General features: G+C 41.9%; 1 protein-coding gene across 1 annotated transcript in view; it reads right to left on the minus strand.

The window, feature by feature from the left end:
- Window positions 1–23629, minus strand: part of LOC146856663 (FIGNL1-interacting regulator of recombination and mitosis-like) — a 1639010-nt gene that overhangs the window by 54485 nt on the left and 1560896 nt on the right. The gene's annotated exons all lie outside the window — the stretch shown is intronic.

Genomic DNA, 23629 nt, shown 5'->3' on the forward strand with positions numbered 1-23629 from the left:
CATATGATTTTTGCTATCCAAGTAAATAATGCTTATTGTAAAGACCTTGGAAGGAATAAAGGCGGAGTGGTGGCACCAGGATTCAAACATATGAGAGAGTGGTCAAACACATATCCCTCTAGTGGATTAATTCATTTAAAAAGCCAACAGACTAATACGATCTGTATGGGTTCTTCAACACACCTCTCATTACACACATCACTGTGGAGACTTGAATATGACTGTAATCACACATTAGCACTGTGGGGACTTAAACATCACTATAATCACACAATATCTCTGTGAGGAATTGTACACAACTATAATCACGCACTATAAATGTGTGCTATCCCTGTGCATCCCATTAATCACACGCTATCTCTGTGGGGACCTGGGCAGGTCTATAATCACACACTATATCTGTGAGGACCTGGGCATGTCTGTAATCACACACATTCTCTTTGTCAACCATGGTAATACTATAGCCACACATCTCTGTGGGGACCTGGACATCTCTATAATCACACGCTATCTCTATGGGGACCTGGACATCTCTATAATCACACACTATCTCTGTGGGGACCTGGGCATGTCTATAATCACACACTATCTCTATGGGGACCTGGACATCTCTATAATCACACACTATCTCTGTGGGGACCTGGGCATGTCTATAATCACACACTATCTCTGTGGGGACCTGGGCATCTCTATAATTACACACTATCTATGTGGGGACCTGAGCATGTTTATAATCACACACATTCTCTTTGGCAACCGTGGTAATATTATAGTTACAAACAATCTCTGTGGGGACTTGAATATTCCTGTAATTACACACAAGCTCTGTTTTGGCTTGAGCATCATCAGCTTCGTATTCTCTGTATGGGGCTTTGTGAATACTGGTAAGTAGTAAAGTTAGACTTTTGGTCTAAGTTTACATTGTTGAAACAGAAAAGTTAGATTTTTGTGTCTATGTTTACCATTGTGAATCGAGCCCTATTTTAATGAGGACTTAAACACAATCATCTTCATGCACTATATCTGTGGGACTTAAACATCGCCATAATAAAACACTATGTTTGTGGGGGCTTGAAAAAATTATAATAAAATACTAACTTTGTGGGGACTTGAACATCACTATAAAAACATATCATCTCTGTGGGGACTTAAGCATTTCTGTAATCAAACGCAAGCTCTGTTTCGACTTGAAGCACCAGGGATGCCATGAGGCACACAGTTAAGACTAATTTGCATATACTGGGTCTGAACTGGGGTGCAAAAGTGAGCTAAAGAACAATGATGGATTCAACCCAGATCTGTGACCGGGGGTGAGTGGCTGAAAAGTTTCAACACTCCATCCATAATCTCCTTGTGTGTGCTTTGTTCGTCCTAAGTTGGCAGGGTATGCCCAGACGTGGGTTCCTTGCTCACTTTGCCACTGGATTCTAGCTAGCCTGTCTAATGAGGGGGTGTTACCTGAAACCTGTCGGGCTGGACTGTTCCCATGAGGCACAGTGTCAAGACTGATTTGCATATAGCTGGGTCTGAACTGGGGTGACTAAGTGAGCTAAAGAGTGATGATAATTAAACCCAGATGTGTCACTGAGGTGAGTGACTGAAATGTTTCAGCACTCCGTCCATCATCTCCTTGTGTTTGCTTCGACTTGAACATCATCAGCTTCACAGTCTCTGTATGGGGCTTTGTGAATACTGAAAAGTAGTAAAGTTAGACTTTTGGTCTAAATTTACCTTTGTGAATACTGGAAAAAGTAGTAAAGTTAGACTTTTTGTCTAAGTTTACCTTTGTGAATTGGGCCCTATTTTAATGAGGACTTAAACACAATCACCTTCATGCACTATCTCTGTGGGGACTTAAACATCGCTATAATAACACACTATCTTTGTGGGGACTTGAACAACACTGTAATAACACACTATCTTTGTGGGGACTTGAACATTACCATAATAACACACCATCTGTGGGGACTTGAACATCTCTATGATAACATACCATCTCTGTGGGGACTTGAGCATTCCTATAATTACACACAACCTCTGTGTGGACTTGAACATCATTAGCTTCACACTCTTTGTAATGGGATCTAAGCTTTGAATGTACACACTATTTCTATGGAGGCTTAAACACAATGATCTTCACCCACTATCTCTGTCGGGACTTGAACATCTATTTTGGCAAAAATGTAAGCAGCTAATCAAGCTCTGGGTTCGACTTGACCAAATTCCTTGGTTCCATATGTTAATTTCTTTATGTGTTAGTTCCCTCATCTCCTAAGAGTGTAAGCACTAATACATAGGTTAAATACAGCTTAAAGTCTCTTTCTATAAGCACGATATGATATGTTCTGGAACATTAACATACTCTGCCTTTATGTATACCCCTAGTATATATGCAGCAATTCCTATATGAATAGATTATAATGTTGTTTGTGTATATTGCTGATAAAATAAACATTTAGCCATGTGCCTTAGACTGTATTCAATCACAAATAGTGTTACGGACTAGGTCCCCACAAGGATGGTAGCACGTGTTCAAGTCCCCACAAGGATGGTGCTGTGCGCGCGATTAAATAACAATATATTTGCAAATTTGAAGCAGGATCCTGTATCATGAATTTTTTCTTAACATTTTTCTGTTATTAGTGTGTTGTATAAACATTGGGAAAGGTTAGGCCCCACAAGGCAGGTATTCACACATAGTCCCCACAAGAGAGGGGTGTGGGGGTGTGTGGGGGTGTGTGTGTGTGTGTGTGTGTGTGTGTGTGTGTGTGTGTGGGTTTGTGTTACTATCCTTGTGGGGACTTGGGTGTGATAACACACTCACGCTGTGGGGACTTGATCGCACTGTGGGGACCTGAACCCAGGTCCCCACAAGGCAATGTCTTCTAAATGATAAAAAACGGTGTCAGGAACATCTGTGCCAATTTTTACAACTTTTTAAAAAATTGCCTTGTGGGGACCTGTGTTTCATCAAGTGTGTTTATATTTCTGCTCAGCTCTGCCTCTGTAGGCAGGAGGCGGTACTGCAGTCTTAAACACACTTTGCATTTAAACACACTTTGCTGACTAGAAACACACACTAGCAGCAGAAAGGACAGGAAAAGCTGCATAACCTTGTGTTTATCCAAATATTTCACATGCAAATTAACCTTTTCTGTATTTATTAAAATTAAACTTTATTTACATGAAGTATTAAATTTAGATTTTTGTGTCTTAATTTTGTTAGTGGTCTTATAAATATTGCTAAAAGCAATTTGGATCAGTTTCCAATCCCACAATACTTTACTATTGTCGTTAGATTCTTGTCTGTAATTAAAGAATGATGGTGCACTGCAATACAATATAAACTGGTTTTATCATTTTTAGCAAATAACTTAAAGGCATCAATGCTTAATGTTACATTTTAATGCTTGTACAAGGTATTCAGAGTCTTCATGTTGCTTTGCCTTTGTTTACATATTAATATGCTATGCATTATTGAATATGTTCTTTTAGATGATAGCTTGATGGGAAACAGCCTTTACAACATTGCCTGTACCACGAAGCCAAAACCATACATACCTTTACCATGCAGGTACATTTTTGTTGCTTAACCATGCCTCCCTTTATCCCGCATATATATATATATATATATATATATATATATATATATATATATATATATATATATATATATATATATATATATATATATATATATATATATGGGTAATGAGTGGGCAGCGGTAAAGGGTGGTAATGGTGTTTTCAGGATATAGGGGTGAGAAGTGGTAGAGGGCAGGAAGGGTCATTTTATAGCTTATGGGGTGGGTAGTGCTAAAGGGTGGTAAAGGTAATTTCAGGGTTTAGGGGTAGGTACTGGTAAGGGTAGACTTTAGGGATGATATATATATATATATATATTCTCATATCTATGTGGATATATATATATATATATATATATATATATATATATATACATACATATATGTGCGTGTGTTTAAGGCTGCAGTACCACCTGGTGTGTCCGGGGCAGAGTTTAGCAAAAAGAAATAAACACACATAATGAAACACAGGTCCTCACAAGACAATTTTTAAAAAAAAGTTGTATAGATTGGCACACATGCTTCTGGAGTCATGTATGTATTGTGTAGAAGACATTACCTCTTCTTGAAGATTCATCAAACTGTGCCAAAGTTATTACAAAAACAAAATATGCTTCATCTATGGGAAACGTTGGTCCTCACAGGGTTGGTGTTTGAACAGCTTGTAGTCCCCAAGGGATTATTTGTGGTCTGATAGAGATTATGGCTGGGATATAGAGTGATCATATTCAAGTCCTCCCAGGGAAGATGGGGGACCAAATTCAAAACCCAGGTTGGTGTGAGATCATATTGAGGTGCACAACAATCATGTGAGGTAATCACTGGGATATTGTGTGATCACACTGAATCCTTTATAGGGATAGTCCACTTTCGTAACGAAGTCCTCATAGTGATAGTGTGCGATCATAGTGACAGCCTCACAGACATAGTGCATGTACATACCGAAACCTTAACATGGATGTTGGGGGTTCATACCAACATCTTCTCAGGGTTGAGGCATGATCATATTGATGTCTCCGATGTATGGCATGTAATCATATGGAAATGTCCACATGGATGCAGGGATGGTGTGTGATCATACTGAAGGACTCACAGGATGTGCTGTAATGGCCAGAGCTGCCGATTTTGAATCTGGAGAACCAGGTTCGAGTCTCAGCATCAGCTCAACATCCTGTGATTCTGGGGAAATAACTTAATCTTCCTGTGCCTACCAAAATATGAATGTGTCCTTGTATAATGTAACTGCTGCTCATGTAAAGCACTCCAATACCTTCGGGGCGAGTTTGCGCAATATAATGCTACAAAAAAACTGAACTGCTAACATGGTTCTTTGTTGTCATCTTTAATTCCCGTGGAGATAGAGTGTGATTGTATTAAGGTCCAAAAAGGAACAATGTGTGAATGTATTGACGTTGTCACTGGGTTGTTGTGTGATTATATTAAAGTCTGCACACGCATGGTTATTGTATTGAAGCCTGAACAGTGGTGGTGTGTCATAGAAAAAAGCCAGAATGAAGGTGTGTAATCATATTGATGATCTCGGGAGCATGTTGTCTGATTATACTTAGACTTTCTCAGGCGTCTGTGTTGTTATCTTCAAGTACCCACAGAGCTGCTGTGTGATAATATTGACGTCCTCAAATGGATGGTATGTGATTATATAGAAATCCCCACAGGAATGCTGTGTGATCAAACTTAAGCTTTCCATGGATGCTTTTTCATCATACTGTTCCCACAGAGATGCCATTTGATTATATCGAAGTCCCCACAGGGATGGTGTGTGATCATATTGAAGTCCCCACAGGGATGGTGTGTGATCATATCGAAGTCCCCACAGGGATGGTGTGTGATCATATCGAAGTCCCCACAGGGATGGTGTGTGATCATATCGAAGTCCCCACAGGGAAGGTGTGTGATCATATTGAAGTCCCCACAGGGATGGTGTGTGATCATATCAAAGTCCCCACATGGATGGTGTGTGATTATATTGAAGTCCCCACATGGATGGTGTGTGATTATATTGAAGTCCCCACATGGATGATGTGTGATCAAACTGAAACCTATCCAGGGATTACATGGTTATATTGAAGCCTCCCAGAGTTGGTGTGTGATCATATTGAAGTCTTCAGAGGGTTTTGTGTTATAGTAATAACGTCCTCACAGGGATGGTGTGTCTTCATACTGAAGTGCCTGCAGTATTCTATGTTATCATTTTTGAATTCCCACAGGAAGAGGTGTGGCGCTGCGGCCAGGGCGACTGACTCTGGAATCTGGGGATCACGGTTCAATCCCCAGATTAGCCCATCACCATGTGACTCTGGGTAATAGCTTGCTTAATCTTCCTGACGGCCCCCAGCGCCTAGAGACCCTTACGGGTGATTGTTCGCACATTACAAATGTGGATATTATTATAGTGTGTGATCATATTAAGGCCTAAACAGGGACAATGTGTGAATATATTGATGTTGTCACTAGGATGTTGTTTCATCATAGTAAAATCATCACAAGCATGGTGTGTTATTGTATTGAAGTCTAGATAGTCTTGGTGTGTGATCATTTTGAAGTCCTCTCAGAGATAGTGCATGATCATATAGAAGCACCCACAGAGATGGAGTGCGATCATATTGAAGCCCCCACAGGAAGAGTGTGTGATCATATTAAGGTCCAAGCAGGGACAAGGTGATCATATATTGATGTTGTCGCTTGGATATTGTGTAATCATATTGACGTTTTCGCAGGCATGGTGTGTTAGTGTATTGAGGTCTGCACAGTGGTGGTGTTTCACAGTGATTGCCCCGTAGGGATGATGTGTAATCATATGGAAGCTATCACAGACATGGTGTCCAATTATACTGAGTTCTTCGCAGAGTTCTGTTTTACCATCTTGAAGTTCCAACACAGATTGTGTGTGATCATTTTGAAGGCCTCACAGGGATAGTGTATAATCATATACAGGTCCCCACAGAGATGGTGTGGGACAATTTAGATGCCCCGCCACAGGGATAGTGTCTGATCATATTAAGGTCCAAGCAGGGGTAAGGTGGGAATAGATTGATGTTGCCACTTGTATGTGTGATCATATTGAAGTCCTCACAGGCATGGTGTTTTATTGTATTGAAGTCTGCTCAGTGGTGATGTGTCATAGTAAATACCCCATAGTGATGATTTGCAATCATATTGACTCTCTCAGGGGTATGTTGTCTGATTATATTAAGGTCTTTTCAGGGTTTTGTGTGATCATCTTGAAGTCACCACAAAGATGGCATATGATCATATTGAAGTCCCCACAGAGATGGTGTGTGATCATATAGAAGTCCTCACAGGGATGGTGTGTGATCATATTGAAGTTCCCACAGAAATGGTGTGTGATCATATTGAAGTCCCTACAGGGATGGTGTGTGATCATAGTGAAGTCCCCACAGAGATGGTGTGTGATCACACTAAAACTTGTATGGGGTGACATGGTCATTTTGATGTACCCACAAGGATGCTGTGCAATCATATTGAAGTTAGGTCTGGAAGTAATTTTAATTATGCTGGAGTAATCTGAGTAATTTTGCTAAATCCGCATTACACTTTGACATGGATTTAGCAATAATAATGCATTTACATCTGCAAGGATGATGAAGAGTAATCTGGGGGGAAAATAACAAGTGTGAGTGAACTGCTGGTTATATTGTGTTGCATATAGCATTATTTTCTTACCACATAAAGCATTCCTGTGTCCATTTTGAATGCAAGTGTTCATTTTGTGCTTACAAACTCATGCTAGAAACCATCAGTAAATTGGTGGAAAATCCCACCCCAAATCCACATTTAGCGAGCAGCTGTTCTATCATGCCAATCATGTTCTGTTGCAATTAGTGCTATTTCGTAGTGCAATAGCATCCTCGCATCCATTGTGGAAGTGAATGGGCATTTTATTTCTAAGAAAATAGCACCAATTGGAAAAGTACTCTTCTCGCGTAATTCTGCATAATAGTGCTGAATTTTAGAAACCTGCACAGGGATGACATGGTTGTATTGATGCCCCCACAAGGATGGTGTGTGATCATATTGAAGTCCTGAGAGGGTTTTGTGGTACAGTAATGATGTCTTCACATGGGTTGCACATGTTTATATTGAAGTGCCTACATGATTATATGTTATCATTTTAAATTCCTCACAGTGATAGTGTACTATAATATTTAGGCCCAAACAGGGACGAGATATAAATGTATTGACATTGTCACTTGCATGTTGTGTAATCATATTGAAGTCTTCACAAGTATGGCTATTATTGTGTTCAAATCTGCACAGTGATAGTGTGTCAAAGTAAAAACCACCTAAATAATGATGTGTAATCATACTGAAGTTAGCACAGACATGCTGTCCGATGATACAGAGATCCAGTCAGGGTTCTGTGTTATCATATTGAAGTCCCCACAGAGACTGTGTGTAATCATATAAGAGTCCCCTTAGGGATGGTGTGTGATCATATTAAGGTCCAAGCAAGGACAATATGTGAATTTATTGATGTTGTCACTTGAATGCTGTGTCATCGTATAGAAGTTACGCCTGGAAATGTTTTTAATTACACCACAGTAATCTGAGTAATTTTGGTAAATCCTCATTACTCTTTCCATTTAAAACCCTCACTACAGAGATCAGGAACTCTTTTGCCCAGGGAATGAAAGCAGTGGCACACTGGATGGCGTCCAACTATTTGCAATGTAATGTTGCTAAAACAGAGGTGATGTTATTCGGTGAGGCCAAACTCCTGTGGACTCCGGACTGATGGCCTCAAGATCTTGGGCCAGTCCCTGAGCCTAAACTGGTAGTGAAGAACTTGGGTGTCAGGCTGGACCAGGAGCTTTCCTTAAAACAACATGGTAATCAAGTGGTGGGCTCATGCTTTCACATCATTGGGCTGCTTCGGAAAGTGTTTCCTTTACTTCCAGACGCCACAAGAAAGACCTTGGTGAAAGCGCTAGTTTTGAGCAGACTAGACTATTGTAACGGTCTGTTACTATCAGCAAACGAAGGAGTCATCTCAAGATTGCAGGTGGTTCAGAACACTGCTGCTCGCCTTGTACTAAACGCACCCCCCCGAACACCTTCCAAACCCCTGTTGGTTAAACTTCATTGGTTACCAGTGAAACAGAGGGTGAAGTTTAAAATATGCTGTATCATACAGAAATGCCTGACTGGGAGAGGCCCGGCCTACCTGGCCAACAAATTTACTCCGTATGTCCCCACACGCTCTCTCAGATCTAGTGAACAGGCCTTGCTATGGGTCCCCAGAGCTAGAAAAGCAAGACAGGGGTCCAGAGCTTTATCTGTGGCAGGTCCTATGTTGTGGAACAGCCTCCCCATAGCTATCAGACTGTACAGAGAACATTTTCCTTTCAGGAAACAATTAAAAACTTTCCTTTTTCAGAATTAGGATACCACTTCAATGTTTATAATGGTACACGGCTAGTGTCTGTTCTTTTGTTTATTGATGGTGCTAAAGGGCGCGGAGATACTCCTCAGGGAGTCGATTCCAGCGCGGTACAAACATGCAAATAAATAAATAAATAAATAAATGTGGAATTACAGATCATAATGTAATTATACTTGCTTGCGCAATTAAGAGTAATTTGGGGGGCTAATCCTACCACAAGAGCACATTTAGCAAGCGTGAGCGAGTGCTCACGATGCTAGATATGTTATGTAGCATTTCGAGCTATTTTTCTTTTAAAAATATATATATATATATATATATATATATTGCATGACGTTGGTGTGATTAACATAGTTAATGCATCTGCCATACATTATTTTAACTCTGTGTCAGGAGAAGGAAGTCAGAAATCATGCAATCAGTTGTGGTCCCATATCCCCTGGATATATGTACATTGGGCCCCCCCGCCCTCAAAGGCACCTCCCTACTCCTGGGTAAGACCAGGTGCTAGGCCTAACAGGGATATAGTATTTTTCAATAATGGGCCAGTGACACAAGTTTTGATTCCTTGGTTATCCTGTCTACTAACAGTACAGCAAAAGGTACAGTGTATTCACATCTTAACAAACAGTTTCAATCAACAATAAAGAGACAAGGTAATACAAGGAAAAGAATAAAACAAAGAAAATATACCTGTCCTGTGAGTGTCTGTATGGTTGTGACTCAGTTCACTACTCTATCTCCAATGGCTATTTTGCTCCTCATTGAAGGTCACACTATAGATGGAGAGTGTACTGCTTGTTGTCACCTGAGGATAGTCCCTGGGTGGTGCCCACACCTAGATATCTGATTGTCCTGCTAAGGGTTATGATCAGGGGCACTATAGTGCTAAGAAACTAGTGCTAAATACCAGGAGTAAGTTGGGGGAAAATCCAGCCCCAAGTGCACATTTAGCGAGCAGCTGTTCACGCTCACTATTCATGTTCTGTTGTATTTAGAGCTATTAGTGCTAAATGCAATCCTTACATACTTTTTGGATGTGAGGGGGCATTTTTGCGCTAAGAAAAAACTGACAAATGCAAAATTACTCTTCTCACGTATTTCCACATAATTTCACAGAACTTCTTGGTAATTCTGCTTGATTACACTACACAGAATTACGCAAAATATGCGTGTGATCATATTAAGGCACAAACAGAGACGAGGTGTGAAAATATTGATGTTGTCACTTGGATGTTGTGTGATCATATTGAAGTCCTCGCAGGCATGGTTCGTTATTGTATTGAAGTCTGTACAGTGGTGGTGAGTCAGAGTGAATACCGCATAGTGATGATGTGTAATCATATTGAAGCTTTCATTGGCATAGTGTCTGATTATAATAAGATCCTTTCTGGGTTCTGTGTTATCGTCTTAAAGTCCCCACAGAGACAGGGTGTGATCATATTTAAGTCCTCACAGTGATAGTGTATGATCATATTGAATCCTTGATGTGAATGTTGTGGGTTCATGCTAAAATCGCCACAGGTTTGAGTTTTGATCGTATTGAAGTCCTCAAATGTATGGTGTGTGGTCATATTGATTTCCTTAAAGGATTTTGTGTTATCATAATGATATTCTCTCAAAGAATGTGTGCTACCATAAAGAAGCACTCACATGCATGGAGTATGGTCATATTGAAGAACCCTCTGTTATCATCTTGAATTTCCCACAGGGATAGCGTGTGATCAAATTAAGGCCCAAACAGAGATGAGGTGTGAATATAATGCCGTTCTCTGTGGGATATTGCAGGATCATATTGTAGTCCTCATAGGCATGTGTGTTATTGTTTTGAAGTCCGTACGGGGTATGTCGTAGTAAAAACCCCATAATGATTAATTGTAATCATATTGAAGCTATCACAGACATGGTTTCTGGTTATACTGAGACAATCTCAGGGTTCTGTGCTATCATCTTGAAGTCCCCACAGAGATGGTGTGTGATCATATACAAGTCTCCACAGGGGCGGTGTGAGATGATATTGAAGTACTCACTCACAGTTATAGTGTATGTTAATATAGAGGTCCGCACAGGGATGGTGGGTGATTATATAGAAACCCCTACTGGGATAATGTGTAATCATATTAAGGTCCAAGCAAGGACAAAGTGTGAATATATTAATTTTGTCACATGGATGTTGTGTAATGATATTGAAGTTACCCCTGGAAATAATTTTAATTACGTCGGTGTAGTCCGAGTAATTTTGCCAAATCTGCATTACTCTTTGGCGTGGTAATTTCGATAAACCTTTCATAATTAAAAGTAATTTGTTTTTTGTTTTGTTGAAACGAACCATTATTGATGAGGGTTATTTCAGCAAAACAAAAAATCAATGGCCCTGACTTGGTGGAAGTTCTCTTTTGTTTCATGTTCAGTGTAGGTTGACTGGCCACGTAGTGAATGGGCCATTGGTCAAAGGTTTCCAGTTTACAAATATTTACCATATAGTCTTCTAAATTGCACCTGTTGAGAGCTTGTTCAAATAGTGGGAAACCTGCATTCACCAGTTATGTTCTTTAGGCAGACTGTGATTCAGCAATACGTACGAAGTGACAGTACAGTTTCATGATTTATGATCCACAAAAACACAGTGTGAGTAAAATTACACTCAATTTATACCATGGAATAAATGTTGAAAGACATAGTAAAAAAAAGGCAAGGAAAAATAACCACACTGGATGTCAACACACATACACATGTTTGAATGAGATTCAATGCTACTTACTGGGTTTAATTCCTAAAATCCTCAGTGCAGGCTGAAGGCTAAATATTTAAGTCCCAAAGCAATAAATCCAGAAGGAGGTAAAAATCCAATCCCAGGAGCTGGGGCCTACATAATGCTAGTTGCATTTTGTTGACTTGCGGTGGAATATTTACAATAAAGTGGTGAAGTGTGTTCCAAGAAAGCTAACAGCACACTTCGTCACTCTAGAAACGCAGGGCTGCACCATATTTACAAGAATATGGTGCAGCCCTGCGTTTCCCCCTGCACTAACATTAGCTGCCTAGTGCCAACGCAGGCACCCTTGCACCATAGTGCAAGGGTGCCTGTGTTGAGGGGAAGATTTTTATGTGCAGGAAGGTCTCCCTTCATGCACATAAACAATCTTTAAATGCCGTTTTGTAACTTCTATGTGTGCTGCTTAATGCGGCACACATAGAAGTTGCAAAACTGCATTTTTTAAAAAAATGATTGCTTATGTGCAGGAAGGGGGTTCTTCCTGCACATAAACAATCATAGTCAGCTCGCTATTTCTATGTGTGGTGCACAAGGCAGTGTGCCATGGAAACAGCAAAAACGAGAAGAAACAAAATAATTTGTCCTCGTTTCGCCTGTTTAAGCCCAGGTTTTCCTTGGTCTTTACTTTGGCTCTGCCTCCTATTTAGGCTGCCGTTGTAAATAGGGGGCAGCGTCAAAATCAATTATTGTTGCAGTGGAATATCCACAGCAACACCCATTGCCCTCCCCTTTCACGCTAAATACAGCATGAAAGGGTGCCTTATTTATAAGGCGCGGCCCCTATGACCATCACAGTGTCACTGAAAGTGACGTTGTGGTAGCAATAGGGGCTTGTAAATATGCCCCGCGGAGTCAGAAGTAGAGTAGAGGTATATAACCAAAGAAGTCAGTTTGCATCTCGAGGAGAGAAAATCAGGATACCAGGCAACGATGTGCTGCTGGCTTCCTTAGCCCTCATAAATACCTAGCTGAGGACTAATGGTCAATGCTTTGAGCATCCGAAGAAAACAATGCTTTGAAACTCAGGGAAATTGCACTACAATCTTGAATTATTTCTCAAACTGTTATGTGCTGGTGCCTTTACTCTCGATGTTTGAGGGTCATAGACTAAAGGATTTATTTGTACAATCAAATTTGTTTAGTTTGTGTTTCCTTTGTAAGTGACACTTACAAAAAGATTATATTTGTTTAAAAAATACTTAAGTTGCATTGTGCATAGCCCATCTGGCAGTATACTTGTACTAGCACTTTTAAGCACTTTTAAGCGTTACATATCCGTTGAGCTACAAAATACTGCAAAATTAGCTCTTTGCAGTTTAAAATCATGCCTTCTGGTCATTCATGGAGTACATATGAAATGTAGACTGTGGCATGCATGTCGTTTTCATTGTACTAAAAAACGAAACTTCCTTGATAGTTTAAGTAAATTCTGTGCCGTTATTATTTCAGATATTGCTCACAGGTCTCCGCCTTTCCTAATCCTTCTTCCCCTTGTAATTCCAATTGCAAATAAAATTTGGATTGAAGGGCTGGGGGAGGTTCCTGTAACTCTGGACTTTGTAAGGCTCAGCTCCGTGACCTCTGCCTTCCAGGCTGAAAAGTTAAACACAAAAGTCCCAATATGTATATGTTAACACCTTAGTGACTGCTACTCAAAGTGTTCCCCTAGAAACCTTTGTGTTGTTAATATAGCTTACTCAACCTGTCCCAGACTGGTGGACGTTTGCTTTCTTTACTGTACCCTTGCTTGCAGTCTCATGTTACATGTTGTGCCCCCTTGGAATTGCACCATGGTGCATGGACTGTGTGGCATGCCACACTGTGCACACATGTGCTGGAGCCTAACATATCCACTGCTGACACCGCTGCCGCACTGCACACCCACCCTAGATCTAACTCGGAATCCGACAGGTGGATTCATCATGGGCATGGCGGTCTTCCTGGGACCCCGCAGTGGTGGTCCTACAAGAAGACCGCCAAACTCTTAAAAAGGCTCGTAGCAGTGGAAATGTTGAATTGATATATTCTCTGACGAGGTTTGGTGGAGCTTTGCCAGAGATCTGGGGCCCAGATTTACAACTCTAAATACTGTATTGCGCAAACGATAGAAAAATGTGCAGTGCCATATCTATAGAGTCATGCGTCAGTGATGTCACTGGGTGCACATTTCAAAAACTCTGTTTTGCTCAATTCTAAGCACTGCACTATGGCTATAATGTAACAGGTGTCAGTGTGAGAACTATATTCAAGGTATATCCTCCAGAACAAATGTTATCATCTTGACACACACGCTGTGTTAATCCATGTAAAATGTATGATTTCATTCAAAGCACAAATTTTACTTAGACATATCACTGGATTTTCCCATAGCCCCTTGTTTGAGCTTGGCTTCTACTGGCTTAAGGAGCTGATGCAGGTCTGGGTCTGTCTACTTTAGGAAATCTGGATTTGCGTTAATCAAAGGCATCAACCCAGAGGGTTGATACTTCACAATACAAAGTGATTTTAGCATTGCGCAAACAATTCTCTGCAATCAAATACTATCAAATGCTTTCATTGCTCATAGTTATTAGAAATATTGTTAATGCAGATCCAATGTCAAATACAGTAAGAAAATGTTTTTATTATGTGAAATCTGTGTGCCACAGCATCTCCATCCCAATGGATGGTGACTGCATTGAACATGGTCTATTCTTTGCTGTGCTGGTTTATCTAGGTTAGCAGTAAGATAAAATAATACTGCAATAGCATGGTTTGTAGCTATGACATATATTAATAAAAAAAACATACATAATTAACATAAGCTAAAACGTGATACTCATCTGATGCTTCTAAATTGTTCTACCCCAGTGTACCTAACCTAAGTGTAGTACCAGGTTGAAGTATGTGCCATTTCTAAAATATAGCTAGCTATATTTTAGTTTAGCCAAGAGTTGCCAAAAGTTTCTCTAAGTTCTAGTCAGCTCCATACCTTAGAATGAGAGAGGCTGGAATCTCTTTTCTGGACTCGATAGTCTAACCCCCCGCAAGGGAAGTCGGAGAGCACAGGAGCTTGATTCTCTGTGAGGAGGATGGCAGCGTCAGGTCAGGTCAGTGCATCAGGCTGGATCTCAATCTCCTTCCAAACTTGCCGTGGCGAACTGCTTAGTCTGGGTTGGATCGAATCCTCCGGGAACCGCAATTTGCCAGGGCAAGTGCTGGTATATTTATACCTTGAAGGTGTCTAGGAATGCCAGTATTGACGTAAAAGTCGGGCAGAGGAACGTCATGAATAAACCCCTAAGGAATAGATGTTCATGCATACTTAATGAGTTCTTGGAGAAATCAATATTCAAGCCGAGGGAAATTCCTAAAGGCTTAAGGGTCTGGTTTTCCAAGAATTCGTTGTGACGTGGATGGACGGATGTAGGTGGCCATGCCTGTATTTGGTTTGTACGGACAATGTCTTAATAAGGGCCAGATTTCTATGTCCAAATAAGGGCAATGTGAATTGTACCTATATAAGGGCATAAATCGGGAAACCTATATCCGGAATCTAAATCTGAACACAACAGCCCATGATGCTCAAACCTAGTCCCCCTTTGTGTTGCTGTTTGGGAGGAACATACAAAAGCCAACAGCTATTTTATTCACAGTCATGTGACTCAGGACAGAGGCTGCAGGCACCAAATGGTTAGGCAAGACAATGCCAACTTTCTAAAAGTGCAATTTTCTGAATTGTAACTTAAAATCAGACGTACCATTGAAGAGGATTTTAAATTACAATTTGTTCGAGGTCAAACAAGATATTTCTACCTGTTCCCAATCAAGAGTTAGTACTTATTAAATGTAATAAGGTAACATAATGTTATCCTACATGAGAGGCGCACCTCACTGTAGTGATAAAATGAATTCAGGAGGTTTTTACTTCCACGCCATATAAAACTTAAACGTACAAGTCCAATTCTTTTAATACAATGCACCCTGCCCTATGGGGGGTTAGGGCCTAACTTAGGGGAGACTTGTGCATTAAAAAAGGAGGTTTAGGCCTGGCAAAATATTCATTTTGCCAAGTCAAGTAGGCAGTTTAATATTACACATATGGCTGCAATGGCAGACATGCAACATGTTTTAAAGGGCTAATTATGTGGGTGGATAGTAGGTGCTGCAGGCCCCCTAGTAGCATTTAATTTACAGGCACTGGGAACATGTAGTACAGCTTTACTAGGGGTTTACAGGTAAATTAGATGTGCCCATTAGGTGTACACAATTTTACCATGAATAAAGGAGTGAGCACAAGCACTTTAGCACTGTTAGTAGTGGTAAAGTGCCCAGAGTCCAAAGGTCACCAAAAACAAAACTCAGAACACAGGAGGGGTGAAGGCAAAATGTTTCTGTGTGACCCTGCTGGGAGGTCCAAGTCCAACAGGATACATTTCAACAAAAGCAAACTGCTCAATTTGTGTTAATTTGTATACAGCGATTGGTGTGTAATTATGCGAAGTGGCATAAAGGTGTAATTACGGCAATTTCGCATAACAAGAGTAACATGAAATTCATGAAATTCCGAGAATTATGCCAGCATAATTTTAATTCTATGCATGTCTAGCACTAAGTTGCATATGTGCACTATGTGTGCATGCACACAGGTCAGCTAGAGTGGTCGTAGTGTTAGCCAAGCATAGAAACTGGTAGGAACTGATGCAGAGCTATTAATGTGACAACATATACTGACATCGGATCAACTGGCAGGTGTCATAAGTAGTAGGGATCGGCAGGGGCTGAGGCTTTGTATACCAATGTAACTTTTGCTTGATAAAAACAGTAAGCACAACCAGTTATGTTGTTACTTAAATACTCTGCAGTTTTTCATCCCTGGCCTCAATGAAACATAAGTGGAACTGTTAACTCCATCACAGTGAATAAACAAAAAACCCTAAATACTGAGAGCTCTCTCACACCCATCACAGACTGGCTGTCACACTGTACCAGAAGCACTTGCACCAATGAATGAATGGATAGATAAGTAGAGGCATAAGTAAAGTGGTGAATGATTGAGTGCATGGATGATGAGCGTTTGAGTGCATGAAGGAATGAATGGAAACATCCAAGTCTGAACAATTGGTTTGTATACCGCAGTTTGGTCTTTGTATGCTTGATGATCAATTCCATGCACAACCCTTGTTTTATGGAAATTATAATGTCCTTGGTTCCACCTTCTTTAGGAGTGAGCAAAGCTTTTTTAACCTGCAAAGACTTGCAAAGTTTCTGACTGCTGCTGTCCAAGACGTTTGCAATTTGACCTACAGACTAATATTCACTTTGCGACCCATAGACATAAATACCTGACCATTTTTGAAGGTGTTTGTTTTGTGGATTACACCCATGCTGCTTCTAGGTGCCCTGCTGGGTGCATATTGATTACTTTTGGTACATTCAACCCTTCGGTTCCTGTGGATAATGCCTAGGCCACCTTTAGGAGACCCTCACATAGGACTGTTGTTAGATGTTACATCTCCAGCCTTCTCATTGGATCATGCTACTCTTGCTCCCTACAAAGACACTGACTACCAGAGTAACTTGTAATCCAACAGCAACTGAAGCTAAACATGTCCCACTCATATACTAGCCACATCTATCTCATTGCCTTACCAGCCTCTGCTAACCCAGTTACTACTTGACCTCTTTGATAATTATAAAAGATATCTTCAATCTCCTTACCTCTACTCTACCTTTCCACCATTCTGCTGTGCATTTACCTCCCCCTTGTCCCTAAACTTTCACTAAAAACTCAGGTTTTCCTTTCTCTTCTGTCTTAAATACTTCTTCATCTGAACTACCACAAGAATCAATTAAACATTTTTGACTTGCCATTAATCTCGAAATGAGACCTATCCTTTTTTACCAAAACCTGGTTAAACAATTGTTTACTAGTACTGCATGAGATAGTCACACTTAAATTTCAAATACTGACACTAAACCACAAGAGGAGGAACAGCTGTTGGTTTCAAATAATCATTGCAAACTAGTCTAGAAGATATCATCATGTCACATTGTGAATGACTCCATTCTGCTTCACACCCTCATGCACCTTCTTGCTTGCATTTCTGAATACCAAAAGATCACTGCCAAACAACCCTCCTTGGTAACCTGGATATCTGGTTTGACCAACTTTTCTCCCATACCATAAATTAGCATGGCAAGCCGGGAGGCTCTTAACATTATTAAGTTCATCAATGGACCCGTACACATTTCTGACCACATTCTGGATGCAATATTCTTCCCATCTGGCCTCATCACAATGCTACGACACCTAACGATCATCTGGAGCAACCACTATCTCATCTCTCAAGGTTCCCACAAGATCAAGCAATACACAATAATGACCTCAGCCATCTACAGATAGTGAACAGGTTTAATATCTCTGCACCTGACTCATCTCTCGGCAGTCTCACCTTCCAACTAAATAACGTAAATGAATCAGCTTCACAAATTGCTCTCAAAAGCTTTTGACAAATGTATTCCTCTTTTAATATCCACATAGAAACCATATTCATGAGAACCACTAGTACAACAAAAAGATAAAGATGAAAACAGAAATCACTTCATCTCAAGGAAAATGGATGAAATCCATCATCTCTGTGATAAAGCCATTCTTAGGTGTTTTAACTGGTTCTACATATCCTATATTAGGAAAGCGAAAATAACAAGCCTGGGAAAAACACTGAGCATTGCCGTGAGGAGAACGGCCTTCCAGAACTCCGGTCCCCAGCAGCCAGTGGGGCTGCAACGCTTCTCCCTGCACCCGGAGGCACGATAAAGTTGCCGGCGGGCTCCCGCAGCATTGGAAGCCTGGGAAAAACACCGAGCATTCCCGTGAGGGGAACGGGTGTCCAGAACCCAAGTCACCAGCAGTCAGTGGGGCTGCAACGCTTCTCTCTGCACCCGGAGGTGCGATAAAGTTGCCGCCGGGCTCCCGCAGCACGGGATGCATGTGGGCGGCCTGGGCAAAGACCGGCCCAAGGGCTGGCCCGTCCTTGCCCGTCATGGTCCGGAGGAGAAAGGGCTGCGCCACCCCCCTGTCACTACAGGCTGGAAGCCCCAGGCCACATCTCGCAAAGGTACTGTTGCCAGTCCATCCTTGCTATTCTACTGATTATTGGACCCTTAGTCGGACTTATAGCCTGTTGGGGCTAATACTGTGTTGTAGTACTATTGTTGAGGCTTGATTGTTTAATTGGTGTCATGGGGAAAAGGAAAGGGACTGAGATTGGGCTGGGTGGTGCTACTAGGAAAAGATCTAAAAACGTCCACAGTCACTTGTACAGGGAACTGGGTGTGAAGGGAGAGAAGGTGGGCCAGGAGATGAAATCCTCGGCCGCATTGAAAACATTGCTGCCGACTGTGAAGAGTTGCTAACTTCACCTGCACAAATTCCTGTTACCCCCACTATTGATACCAACAACACCAAGTCCCCCTGTCCCCAAAACTCCACCGGACCTACCGCTATAGGGTATGGGAACATCCCCAACCTATTTAAGAAAGCAGCAAGAAAAAGTAAAATGTCCCTAGCTGCAGATGTGCGCAATAGTCACACCTCAAGCTTCCCGTATGCCCAAAGGGAAGCGAGTCTCTCCGATAGCGCTACACTAGATGAGCTCCCTTTGAGTAATCGTTATTCCCTCCTTGCTGACAAGCCACCCATCACCAATGTGCATACAGACACGGATCACACCCACTCAATTAATAATGACTTAAGTACAAACTCATTGCAGGGAGCAAGGGAAGTTGATAACGGCTCCATACCCTCTAACCTTGATCTTCAGAGGGAGATTATAACCTTAAGAAGTAGCGTCGAGGCATTAACCTCCTTGGTATCCAAACTTTCAGCAGATAGACGGAAGCAATAGACTACACTTACTGCCGCCATCACTACAATTATCTGCATTATCCAATCAAGCAGGCTCAAAGACGGAGCTTCCAATGCCGCCTGTGAAGCAACCTGATTGTAATGCTTTATCTTTGCATTCTGACTACCAACCCACTCACAACACCAGAGAAACCAAAAGTACATTTCTAGAGTAACATAGGTCAAATGTTGATCATGGTGGGAAAAGTACGGGCCTGCCACAGACCCAAGGTGGGCATGGGCTAATGATAAGGCCAGCCTTGCTGAGCATGGCCACATGTTGCAATAGGGTGTCCCTACCTCGCCAGCCTTCTCTATTATCTCATTGCAGGCAAAACAATCCTTTGTCTCTACCAATTTACACGACCAATGTTCCTAAAGTAGACCTAAATTGTATTAAGTACGAGAATGTTGAATCTTTAAAAAACAAAGCCAGCCATTGGTTGAGGCATATCGGGGAGTGCAGATCAGTAATTAGAGATGACATTGTATCTGCCAAAAGGTGCTTCTCAAATCATAGTACAGTTGATGCAATAGAGCAAATCATAGCTTCTGAGCACCTGGTACATGATCTAATTGCCCTAGAGGCTAGATATTTCCCAATTCCATCCACAAAAATTAGGTTGAGATTAAGCATCACCTCAATACCAGACCAAGCCGAAAATGCACGCCAGATTCTTGGGGATTCTCCTATCCCATCCCTATTGCAGAATGACTGACTAATCTCAGTCCCCACCAAGGATCATTTGAGTAATACTACTATAGGTCCTATGAACACCACTGACCCAGTATACTCTTATCTTGATGAATCTCCCAGCGAGCCAGTGAGTACGTTACCTTTCTTACAGATGGCCCAAGATTCCGACCCACTATTAGTGTTGAGTGATTGTACCCGGGCCAGCGGCCCGGATACAAAAGTTGATTGCCAAGCATCGCCTAAATCGAATGTCCCAATTTCTTTTCTGGCTCCCATTCCTAAAGGTAATGAGCAAACGCTGAGAATTATTTCATGGAATGTGGCGGGTATAAGGGGGAAGCTTGATTGCCCGCATTGGCTGGAGTTTCTCTCCAACTGAGATATGTACTCTCCAAGAAACCTGGAGTTTGACACCTACATTCATTTCAAGGTTTAAATCTTTTCATAGACCAGCAATACAATCCAAACATGGCCGGTCTTCAGGTGGGCTACTTACATTTGTAAACATTACACTAAATTGTGAAGCAAAAGAGTTGGTTATCAATATCCCGGATATTCTTGGGATTAGGTTAACCAATGGCAAGGGTAAGACGGCCGATACATGTAACGTATGTGCTAGGAGCACTAGAGGTGGTAGTTCTCCAACCCTCCAGGTCCTGGGTAATTTATTGGAAGCCAGGCATGAAAGTCATCCACTAATAGTCAGTGGTGACTTCAACATAACATTTGAGCCACTAGACTGGGCTGAGGCCAATGATGTGAACGAGGAGGACATAGTCTGGAGGGTACCTCCCCTGGAGCTTACTCCGATTAAAAAATGCTCGCAAGCTGCTCTCCAGTTGAATGTGATATCTCTAGAATATAGGTTAAGGGCCACTAACGGTAGAACCATCTCAGACAAAGGAGGAGGAATGACCTTCACTGGACCAAATGGGTCAAGTAGGATTGACTACCTACTGGTGGATTTGACACTTTGGCCCTTGGTACAGGACATGGCCATAGTCCCGTCCTGTGATAGTGATCACAACCCCCTTATTCTGTCTTTTGATAACCTCTGGGGAGACACCGGAAGTGAGCCCCCAATATCATTAAGCACAAAGGCTCTAATCCCCACAAATAATAAGCGCCAACTTAAATGCCCTGTGGTTTTGGCAGACGAATCTAAGACCCAATCGATTAAGGATGCCTTAACTGAGCATTTAGCGACTCTCATATCAGCGACCACGGATTCGCCTATACAGAGCAGTTGTAGTATCCTCCATAGGGAATTTTTTGATCACCTGCCCTGCTTTTTTCATGCCCCTATTAACAGGACCTGGATATCACAGGGAAGGCTTCTAGGAAAACACGCATGGTTTAATAAAGAGTGTAGGGACCTGAGAGGGAGACTGACTGTTGCTATTAGGAATAGAGATCCAGCTAGTATTTGTAAAGCCAGGAAGGAATATAAACAGGTGCAGGGCAAAGCCAAAAAATAATGAGATGAAAGGAGATGGGAAGACCGAGGGGAGGCCATTGGGCATCCTGACAGTCGGATGGTTTGGTCCCTTGTGTCTAAAAGCAACTTCGAACGTACACCTCCCTTGGCAAACAACGTTCCGGCCGTAGAATGACAAACATTTTAGTGAGTTATACTCCAGTGGTAACACTATTGACAGTTTCCAGATGCTCCACAATATAGGTGTTCCAACATGTACCCTTACATTTACCAGGGAGGAGATAATGCACTCCTTATATGCTAGTATCCCTGCAAAAGCCCTCGGACTCGATGGCATCCCTGGCGACCTTTTTTCGTGTTGATAGGGGCAACTGGGCAACCTGTTTCATGAAACTGGCCAATGATATTGCTGGCGGGGGGAATATTCCGGACACATGGAAGGGGGCGGAAGTAGTACCCATTTTTAAGAAAGGGGACAGGTCGTAGTCCGCCAACTACCGTCCAATTAGCCTGATAGATTGTGCCCAGAAGGTCTTCTGCCGCTCGCTCCTAGCTAAAATCGAGACCTGGATGGATGAGAACGACATTCTGTCTCCTCTCCAGGCGGGCTTTCGCGGAAAATCTACATCATCGATCAGGCGTTTCGCCTTGTTTTGCTGTATTTGAAGGTAGTTGTGCTGGGTAAAGGCAGCTTATCTCTTGCCTTTATAGATGTAAAACAGCTTTCTACCTAGTCCCCAGGGATCTACTTTGGCAAGTCCTTCGGGACATGGGAATGCCTTTGGAAATTCTAGAACCACTGATCAATCTACATGAGGACAATTTTGCCTGTGTGAGGTGGGGGAATCAGGGGCTAACCACTGAGCCATTTAAGATCCGGCAGGGGGTACGCCAAGGGTGTGTCTTGGCCCCCACTCTTTTCTCCCTATAAGTAAATCAGGTGGCCGACCTCTTGTGTTCCATTCGGGCCGACGCCCCCTCCCTGGCAAATCATAAAATAGCCACATTATTGTTTGCGGACGATACCCTTGTGGTGTTCAAAATACCCATGGGCCTACAAAAACTTCTAAATCATTTTAAGGCCTTTTGTGATTTGAGGGGTCTGGTCATCAATACTACTAAAACTAAGTTGATGATGCTAATTCCCCATAAATCCTTTAATGGTAACTTGGTCTTAGACAATGTTCCGCTTGAGAGGATTGGTTCTTTTGAGTACCTGGGAATCAAGTTGTCCAAGGGAATGGCTTGGAAGAAACTCTTAGAGAAGGCGTCCCTGAAATTTTCCCAGTTAACTGGGGCTTTGCGGCGGGAGCACTGTCTTTCTCATACCAAATCTATAGCCCCTCCCCTCAAATTGTACAGTTGTGAGGTAGTGAGTAGTGTGCCTTATGGGGCAGAACTGTGGGGTGCAATAAATGTAAACACTCTTTCAATAGTGGAAAACAAGTTCCTCAGGAGCTTGGTATCACTTCCCAAAAGCACTCCTCTTCTCCCCTTGAAACTTGACCTGGGTGTCAAGTCTATTAATGACCAGGCGAGTCTACGCCCACTGCTCTTTCGGCATAGATTGGTCACTACCCCTGAGCTGGCCCACTATGCCGCTGCTTTTACCGAAGTTTCTGCTCTGGACGAAAACCATAAAATTGGGTGGATTACACACATAGACACCATCCGGGCAGGCATAGGCATGCCTAAGGAGCTTAATGGTCTCCCACCCACATACTCTAGGGACCAATTAAAATCTCAGGGCCTTATTTATGAGGCCTTGCGACAGTTTTGCGCCTCCGTTGCGTCATTTTTATGACGCATCGGCAGCGTAAA

This window comes from Triturus cristatus, chromosome 4_1 (genome assembly GCF_964204655.1).
Source record: "Triturus cristatus chromosome 4_1, aTriCri1.1, whole genome shotgun sequence".
In the NCBI taxonomy this organism is placed as follows: Eukaryota; Metazoa; Chordata; class Amphibia; order Caudata; family Salamandridae; genus Triturus; species Triturus cristatus.